The following is a 9,490-nucleotide window of genomic DNA, read 5'->3' on the forward strand; positions in this document are numbered from 1 at the left end:
GGGTAGAGTTGCAGAAAACACTCATACAAATATGTTGCGGAAAACACTGATTCCGGCCTTAATCATTTACATAAAGCACTGACCCGTCTGTTTGGGCATTTAACCCCGATTATGACATGTGGGGTCTGGTTTTGGTGACGTGGCGTAACAAACGTGATCTGACACAGTCTAACGGTGTAGCTAGGGCATATCCTGCTCGGGTTTCCTTCTCCACCTCGTCTTTTCATCCCCCTTTCCTCGCTCTCCTCTGTCTCAGTGTGTCGTCCATGGCTACGGCGAGCCCTGACGATGGAGGCGGAGTGGATGGCGCCGGAGGAGGTACCGGAGGAAGGTTGCATGGCGGCAGGGATCCAAAGCAAGTGGAGGTGTGCGGCAGCTCTAACCCTAGTCAGGCCCCGCAGATGAGAGCGTCATCGCCGTTGCTCGAGTATCGTTCCACCTACATTGTCACCCATGTTGTGCGGGCCACTACAACGGGGAGCCACCAGTGGGCATCTGGATTCGGCGGTGTGGAGTAAGACCCCCCCTTTCCCGTTGATTATAGGGTTAGGGTTCTAAAACAATTTGGGGATTCTGCTACCAACATACTATGTTAGATTCGAACGAACTGTAGGGTTAGGGTTATGTTTTAATACAAATTTGGCATTCTGCTACCATCCCAATAATGTGAGATTTTATTTGGTTATTAGTTTTCTGTTTGCAAACATATTTCTTGTTAATCTGAAGATATTTAATGGACGTTATAATGTGAATACACTGTGTACCCTGTCAATTAGATAGTGTAATTTAGTCAGTATAATTACAAAGTGTACACTGTGAACTAGGTAGTATAATTAAGTTGTTCATTTTTTTGTAGTAGTTATTAGAAATTTATGCACTGTAATTAATCAATAGAAACTTATGCACTGTAATTAATTATTATAAATTTAAGTAGTTGCCATGGAATGTTTAATTAATGTATAATGTCTTTGTTTTGTAGTTTGTCTGAAGACGTTTGGGAAGTTAGACTCCACTTTCATGACATGGATAGTTTGGAAAGGACCATGTGTGTTTCAGACATTACATTTCTCAATCTTCAACACGTATAAAGACATCGGGATATGGATGTAAGAACTACATGCATTTTGTGAAGGTTGATGGGTTGGGAATAGAAGGTTTGGAAGAGATTTGTGATGATGACAAGGTTGATGAGATGTTAGACCACATTGCCAACAGAGATCAGAACATAGTATACTTGACTGCAGTTAGGCGTAGTGAGCCCAGACCTGCAGATTTAAACATAGGTTATGTTTGTGAGCAGCAGGTTCCTATAGGAAATGTTCGAGAGACCACTTGAAGGAAATATGCCCTAGAGGCAATAATAAAGTTATTATTTATTTCCTTATTTCATGATAAATGTTTATTATTCATGCTAGAATTGTATTAACCGGAAACTTAGTACATGTGTGAATACATAGACAAAACAAAGTGTCCCTAGTATGCCTCTACTTGACTAGTTCGTTTATCAAAGATGGTTATGTTTCCTAACCATAGACATGTCTTGTCATTTGATGAACGGGATCACATCATTAGGAGAATGATGTGATGGACAAGACCCATCTGTTAGCTTAGCATAATGATCGTTAAGTTTTATTGCTATTGCTTTCTTCATGACTTATACATATTCCTTTGACTATGAGATTATGCAACTCCCGAATAAGTGAGGAAGCCAATGATGATGATCATGAAACTTGAGATCAAGTTACTACCAAACCTCGTAGGTCAACTAGAGTACGGTCCGCACCAGAGTGGTATGGTAATCCTGTTCTGGAAGTCATGTTACTAGACCATGACGAACCTACGAACTATGAGGAAGCGATGATGAGCCCAGATTCCGCAAAATGGCTTGAGGCCATGAAATCTGAGATGGGATCCATGTATGAGAACAAAGTATGGACTTTGATTGACTTTCCCGATGATCGATGAGTCATTGAGAATAAATGTATCTTCAAGAGGAAGACGGACGTTGATAGTAGTGTTACTATCTACAAAGCTCGAATTGTCGCAAAAAATGTTTTCGACAAGTTCAAGGTGTTGACTATGATGAGATTTTCTCACTCGTACCGGTGCTTAAAAGTTTGTCTGGATCATGTTAGCAGTTGCTGCATTTTATGAAATCTTGCAAATGGATGTCAAAACTGCATTCCTTAATGGATTTCTTAAAGAAGAGTTGTATATGATGCAACCAGAAGGTTTTGTCGATCCTAAAGGTGCTAACAAAGTGAGCAAGCTCCGGCGATCCATCTATGGACTGGTGCAAGCATCTCGGAGTTGGAATATATGCTTTGATAAAGTGATCAAAGCATATGGTTTTATACAGAGTGGGAGCACTACAACATTTCTTATAAGTATATGTGAATAACATATTGTTGATCGGAAATAATATAGAATTTTCTGGAAAGCATAAAGGTGTGTTTGAAAGGATTTTTTCAAAGAAAGACCTCGGTGAAGCTGCTTACATATTGAGCATCAAGATCTATAGAGATAGATCAAGATGCTTGATAAGTTTTTTCAATGAGTACATACCTTGACAAGTTTTTGAAGTAGTTCAAAATGGAACAGTCAAAGAAAGAGTTCTTGCCTGTGTTGCAAGGTGTGAAGTTGAGTAAGACTCAAAACCCGACCACGGCAGAAGATATAGAGAATGAAAGTCATTCCCTATGCCTCAGCCATAGGTTCTATAAAATATGCCATGCTGTGTACCAGACCTATTATTTACCCTGCCCTGAGTTTGGCAAGGGAGTACAATTTTGATCTAGGAGTAGATCACTGGACAACGGTCAAAATTATCCTTAGAGGACTAAGGAAATATTTCTCGGCTATGAAGGTGATAAAGTGTTCGTCGTAAAGAGTTACGTTGATGCAAGCTTTGACACCAATCTGGATGACTCTGAGTCTCAATCCGGATACATACTGAAAGTGGGAGAAATTAGCTAGATTAGCTCCTTGCAGAGTATTGTAGACGTAGAATATTTGCAAAATACATGTGGCTCTGAATGTGGCAGACCCGTTGAGTAAACTTCTCTCACAAGCAAAACATGATCACACCTTAGTACTCTTTGGGTGTTAATCACATAGCGATGTGAACTAGATTATTGACTCTAGTAAACCCTTTGGATGTTGGTCACATGACGATGTTTACTATGGGTGTTAATCACATGGTGATGTGAACTATTGGTGTTAAATCACATGACCATGTGAACTAGATTATTGACTCTAGTGCAAGTGGGAGACTGAAGGAAATATGCCCTAGAGGCAATAATAAAGTTATTATTTATTTCCTTATTTCATGATAAATGTTTATTATTCATGCTAGAATTGTATTAACCGGAAACTTAGTACACGTGTGAATACATAGACGAAACAAAGTGTCCCTAGTATGCCTCTACTTGACTAGTTCGTTTATCAAAGATGGTTATGTTTCCTAACTATAGACATGTGTTGTCATTTGATGAACGGGATCACATCATTAGGAGAATGATGTGATGGACAAGACCCATTCATTAGCTTAGCATTATGATCGTCACAGTTTCATTGCTACTGCTTTCTTCATGACTTATACATGTTCCTCAGACTATGAGATTATGCAACTTCCGAATACCGGAGGAACACCTTGTGTGCTATCAAATGTCACAACGTAACTGGGTGATTATAAAGATGCTCTACAGGTGTCTCCGATGGTGTTTGTTGAGTTGGCATAGATCGAGATTAGGATTTGTCACTCCGTGTATCGGAGAGGTATCTCTGGACCCTCTCGGTAATGCACATCACTATAAGCCTTGCAAGCAATGTGACTAATGAGTTAGTTGCAGGATGATGCATTACGGAACGAGTAAAGAGACTTGCCAGTAACGAGATTGAACTAGGTATGATGATATCGACGATCGAATCTCGGGCAAGTAACATATCGATGACAAAGGGAACCAAATATGTTGTTATGCGGTTTGACCAATAAAGATCTTCATAGAATATGTAGGAGCCAATATGAGTATCCAGGTTCCGCTATTGGTTATTGACCGGAGATGAGTCTTGGTCATGTCTACATAGTTCTCGAACCCGTAGGGTCCGCACGCTTTACGTTCTGTGACGATTTGTATTATGAGTTATGTGATTTGATGACCGAAGTTTGTTCGGAGTACCGGATGAGATCGGGGACATGATGAGGAGTCTCGAAATGGTCGAGACGTAAATATCGATATATTGGAAGGCTATATTTGGACATCGGAAAGGTTCCGAGTGATTCGGGTATTTTTCGGAGTACCGGAGAGTTACGGGAATTCGTATTGGGCCTTAATGGGCCATACGGGAAAGGAGATAAAGGCCTCAAGGGTGGCCACGCCCCTTCCCCATGGACTGGTCCGAATTGGACTAGGGAAAGGGGGTGCCCCCTTCCTTCCTTCTTCTCCCTTCCCTTTTTCCTATTCCATGTGGGAGGTGGAATCCTACTAGGACTAGGGAGTCCTAGTAGGACTCCACACTTTGGGCGTGCCCTATGAGGGACGGCCTCCTCCTCCCTCCATCCTTTATATACGTGGCCAGGGGGCACCCCATAGACACACAAGTTGATCATTGATCCCTTAGCCGTGTGCGGTGCCCCCCTCCACCATAATCCACCTCGGTCATATCGTCGTAGTGCTTAGGTGAAGCCCTGCGTCGGTAGCTTCATCATCACCGTCATCACGTCGTCGTGCTGACGAAGCTCTCCCTTGACACTCAGCTGGATCAAGAGTTCGTGGGACGTCACCGAGCCGAACGTGTGCAGATCGCGGAGGTGCCGTACTTTCGGTACTAGGATCGGTCGGATCTTGAAGACATACGACTACATCAACCGCGTTGTCATAATGCTCCTGCTTACGGTCTACAAGGGTACATGGACAACACTCTACCCTTCTTGTTGCTATGCATCACCATGATCGATCTTGCGTGTACGTAGGATTTTTTTGAAATTACTGCGTTCCCCAACACCACTGTATATGAGGTCAGTGATCATGGTGTGGTGTAAAGGTCACCATCCAAAAAATCAAAGAGAGTTGCACAAGTTGAGGAGCATGAGCCATAGCCAATCCAGGTTTTCTCCACACAACTGAGCACACATCTGTTTAGGCAAAATGCATGAGATGTTTATTTGGAGCAAGAGGAGTTGGAAAGAACTATCGAGCTTAAGAGGAGGACTAAAATTCAGAGGTTTAAGAAGCATCAGAAGAGTGTTGAGAGGGTGCAGGAACTTAAAGAAAACTTCATGTTCTACTAACTAAAGATGACTCTGACTTGGAGGAAGATGAGGATTTTATAGGCAATGTTGGAGAGACCACTGTATATGAGATCGATGAATTGATGGTCCAAGGTGACCCTAGGGTCATTTTGTGGACAATCGATGAAATGAGGGTTACGGTGACCCTAGGGTCATTTTGTCGATGAATCGATGAAATGAGGGTCCAAGGTGCCCCTAGGGTCATTTTGTCGATGAATTAAGGGTTAAGGTGACCCTAGGGTCATTTTGTTGATGAATCGATGAATCTAGGTGACACTTTGACATAATAAACATCACTTTGGTCTAATGGCCTAAACACATAAAATCAAATTATACTAAGCACATGCACCACATAACATAAAATTCGACTCACATTCATCATTCATCAAGGTTCAGAATTGGATCCAACACCCTAGTTCACAAAATACATACTTAAAGTACTTGGTTCACAAATTAAAACTAAAGTACTGGATAGATGATTATCATCTACTCCCTCCGTTCCAAAATAGATGACCCAACTTTGTACTAACTTTTAGTATAAAGTTGGGTCATCTATTTTAGAACGGAGGGAGTACATTACAACACTGCTGGACCCAACAACATAGCTCACCAATGCATACTAGAAGCACCCTAATAATCTAAGATGGCCTTCACGCCCTGAAGCGTCAGCTTTATCTTTTCCTCGGACTTCTGAAGCTCAGAAATGTGATACCGCAATTTATGCCTCTCTTCTGCCAGCCTTTCATTCTCCTTCAAATGATTGAACTTCATATTCTTAATCACATTGGCTTGAGCACCTGTGAGGTGCTTAAGAGTGTCATACTTTTCTTATAGCTTATTATTCTTCTCCTCTTTCTTTGACATCTCTGCCTTCAAGTTACCCATTGAATTGTCTAGCTCAACAATCTTTACATCTACATTGTCCTTCTGCTCCTGCTGATAGCTTCACTCCACAACCCTCTGCTCCTGGGCATCCAAGAGAGCATCCACATCAGCAACTAACTTCTCATAATTATCATGTAGTTTCTTCTTCTCTTATGTCAGGTTTTAAATTGTAAAGGAACTCTCAAGATTGTCATTGTCCTAGCTACCTTACTCTCCTCATACATATCCCATAACTTGGCCAATGCCTTCTCCACCGAGTCTGTTCATTCAAAATCAATCCACTGAACTACTCCCTTCGTCTGGGTTTATTAGGCCTAAGAGCGGCACAAGCACGTCCATTTTTATAAGGTCTTGCTTTAGAAACCTACATGCATGCATCCATTTCATTGGTTGTAGTGAGAGGCGTTATTGCTAGTCCCATGGCTGAATAATAAATATGTTGCATGCATGATTTTCCATTGGTTGCATATGAGAGCTGGCATGTGAGAGAGTGCATTGGGAGTGGGATGAAAGGATTAATGTGAGAAAATTACTATGTGCCTTGGCCCAAGAGAAGTGGTCTCGGGGCTCAATAAACTCGGACGAAGGGAGTACTCCACAATTTATGCCTTCTTGTAAAACAAACATTAAACAGAGGAATAAGCTAAGTGAGTGGGATCTACAAACTAATAAAAGAGGTTTAGTACACCAAGTACATGACATACCCACTGTTAACATAAAAACATACCACTGATAGTAGACCTTAAGCAGTAGTATAAAGAGGTTCATTACTGATAGTAAACAATGACCACTGACATCAACATGTTTACTAGAGCATGGTCAACAGTATAGCCAACCGCTTGCTGGCTATATGGTGTTGCCATGTCATATATAGTCATCACTTGTAGTCAAACATACAACAAGGTTAGCTATAAGACTACTAGTTTTTTTCACCTTCTATCTATCCCTTTCTTCGTATTTATTGCATTTCCTAGTAGTATGCATATAGCTAAGACTCTTGCATGAGAGCCCACTCCCATCATTTTTTCATGCCTCTCTCCTCCACATAGGCAAAAGTGCCATGTAAGCGGGCTATAAGCCCACTATTGTACTTGCTCTTAAAGAGGTTCGGGAAGGGTTTTGTACACCAAGCACATGACACATCCACTGTTAACAAATAAACAATCACCACTTGCAAAGTTCACTAAACAATGAACACTAGCATCAACATTTTAATTGAGTAGGAGCAAGCAAAGTTCAGTAAACAAGGCATTAAGCACTGATCACAATAAACAATGAGTACCATGCACTAATGACAACACAGAGCTAAACAAAGACCAAGCACTTAAGACAGCTAAACAACATGCTAAACAAAGCATTAAGCACTAATTAGATTAAACAATGAGCAGCAAGCAGTAAACAGAGCCGAAGAGCAGCTTGCACTAAACAGGTTCTGACGCATACCTTCCTCACCACACTCAAGAAATCTCCCGCTAGTGTGCATCCCTTCAAATGCAACAAAGCGCTCTGCCGGCTTGCCCTGTTCGCACAACACACTAACATTTGCATCAATGCCGCTGAAATTTGGGTCGTGCATGGTAGCAGACAGCTGCGGGAGCAAACAAAGCAAGCCCTATCTTCAGATCGAGCTCATTCTCAAAATCCCCAATTCACAAACCCTAAACCTAACCCTAGCTCTGGCTATACATAACTGACCTTGATGATGCCATCACAGGAGGAGGTGACGTTCTTGATTGAATCCTCATTGGTCTTGCCGTCATTCCACGACACCATGGCGCGGCGGGGCAGCGGCCGACGGTGGGGGAGAAGAACATAGAGTGGGAGATGGCGACCCAGATGCGAGAGTGAGGAGAGAGGGCGACAAAGTCTCGATTCAAACCGGTTTTGGCCGAACCGGCGCGTACAATGTCACTGTAGCACCATTAGACGGCGTCAGATCGCGCCCATTACGCCACGTCACCAAAACCGGTCCCCGCCTGTCATAATCGGGGTTAAAATGCCCAAACAGACGTGTCAGTACTTTCTGCAAATGATTAAGCCCAGAATTAATGTTTTTTGCAACAAATTTATAGAAGAGTGTTTTCTGCAACCCTACGCTTTAATGTGGTGGTTTTCTGCAATTCACTCTACAAAAACCTATGAATTATGAAATACATTTAGTAAATTAAGCACTTTGTAGCCATTTCATACCAATCAATCATAGCATGAGGAGTGATGGGCAAAAGCACGGCCAACTGAACAACCCAACATACTTTCAGGAGCCGAAGATACCCCAAGGCTGGTGCAGTGTGAAGTGCGAAAGGAGAGAATAATGGATATAAGAATGGCACACATGAGAAGAGAAGACCAGTGCAGTCAATGCCCAAACGAGAAGCACAGAAAGAAAGAAAAAATCATCAAGAATAAAAAGGGGAATACAGAAAGAGCATGGGCCCGGGTCGCTTGATGGCCCCACAGCAATAGCCACGTTTATGTCCTGATGAAATATTGACACGCTCGAGTGGCTTTAAGAAGTTGGGTGGGAGCTGCGAACTTGTGAAGGACAGAGACAAACAAAGGCTGGACCCAGTATTCCAAATGAAGTGGTCCTGTGCTGGATGGGGTCGGCCTCGGAGTCCCGTCGACGTCGACGTTAACGACGACTCAGAGTTCTCCTCGTCGTCGTGGATCGCCTCCTGGCATTTGTTTTCCGGTGGTTTTCTCTTGGTTCGGTGGTAGAGAGAGACCGAGAAAACCGAGCAATCAAATAGGACTAGGAAAATATCGTGCTTGACCACGGACGTATTAAGCCATGGCCATCGGCTCAACATATCCACTTCAGCTACGTCACCGACTCCCGACTGGACCGGCACCAGCATCATGTTAAATTCTTGTCCACATGGCCATATGACTGTACTCTGTTACTGTCGGAGATTTTTCTATTTATATAAACTTGGCCAAGCATAGGTACAATTGACTTCTAAACAACATAGTAAGCCTTATACTTTGGAGCGGGGGAGTACATTCAACTTCACCATTTGAACATATGTACAGTATATTTTGCCTTGTATTTAGACCAAGCGAACATTGAAAAGGACTAAGCTAACAAGCAAACATGGAATAACAATAAAATCTTTTGGGGTATAGAGGGAATCAAACACTTTGCACCAGAGAAATGGAATAGAAACACGTTTGTATTTACAAAAGTGTATAGGTCGTTAATCTCGAGCATCTTTTTTAGCCAGACAATGTTCCTTTCGGCAGTAGATATCAGCCCAGGATGAAGTGAACTAATAACATCCATAATAGCAGAGGTATGTAACTGAATCAAAAGAA

Source organism: Triticum urartu, chromosome 7, assembly GCF_003073215.2.
Source record: "Triticum urartu cultivar G1812 chromosome 7, Tu2.1, whole genome shotgun sequence".
Lineage (NCBI taxonomy): Eukaryota > Viridiplantae > Streptophyta > Magnoliopsida > Poales > Poaceae > Triticum > Triticum urartu.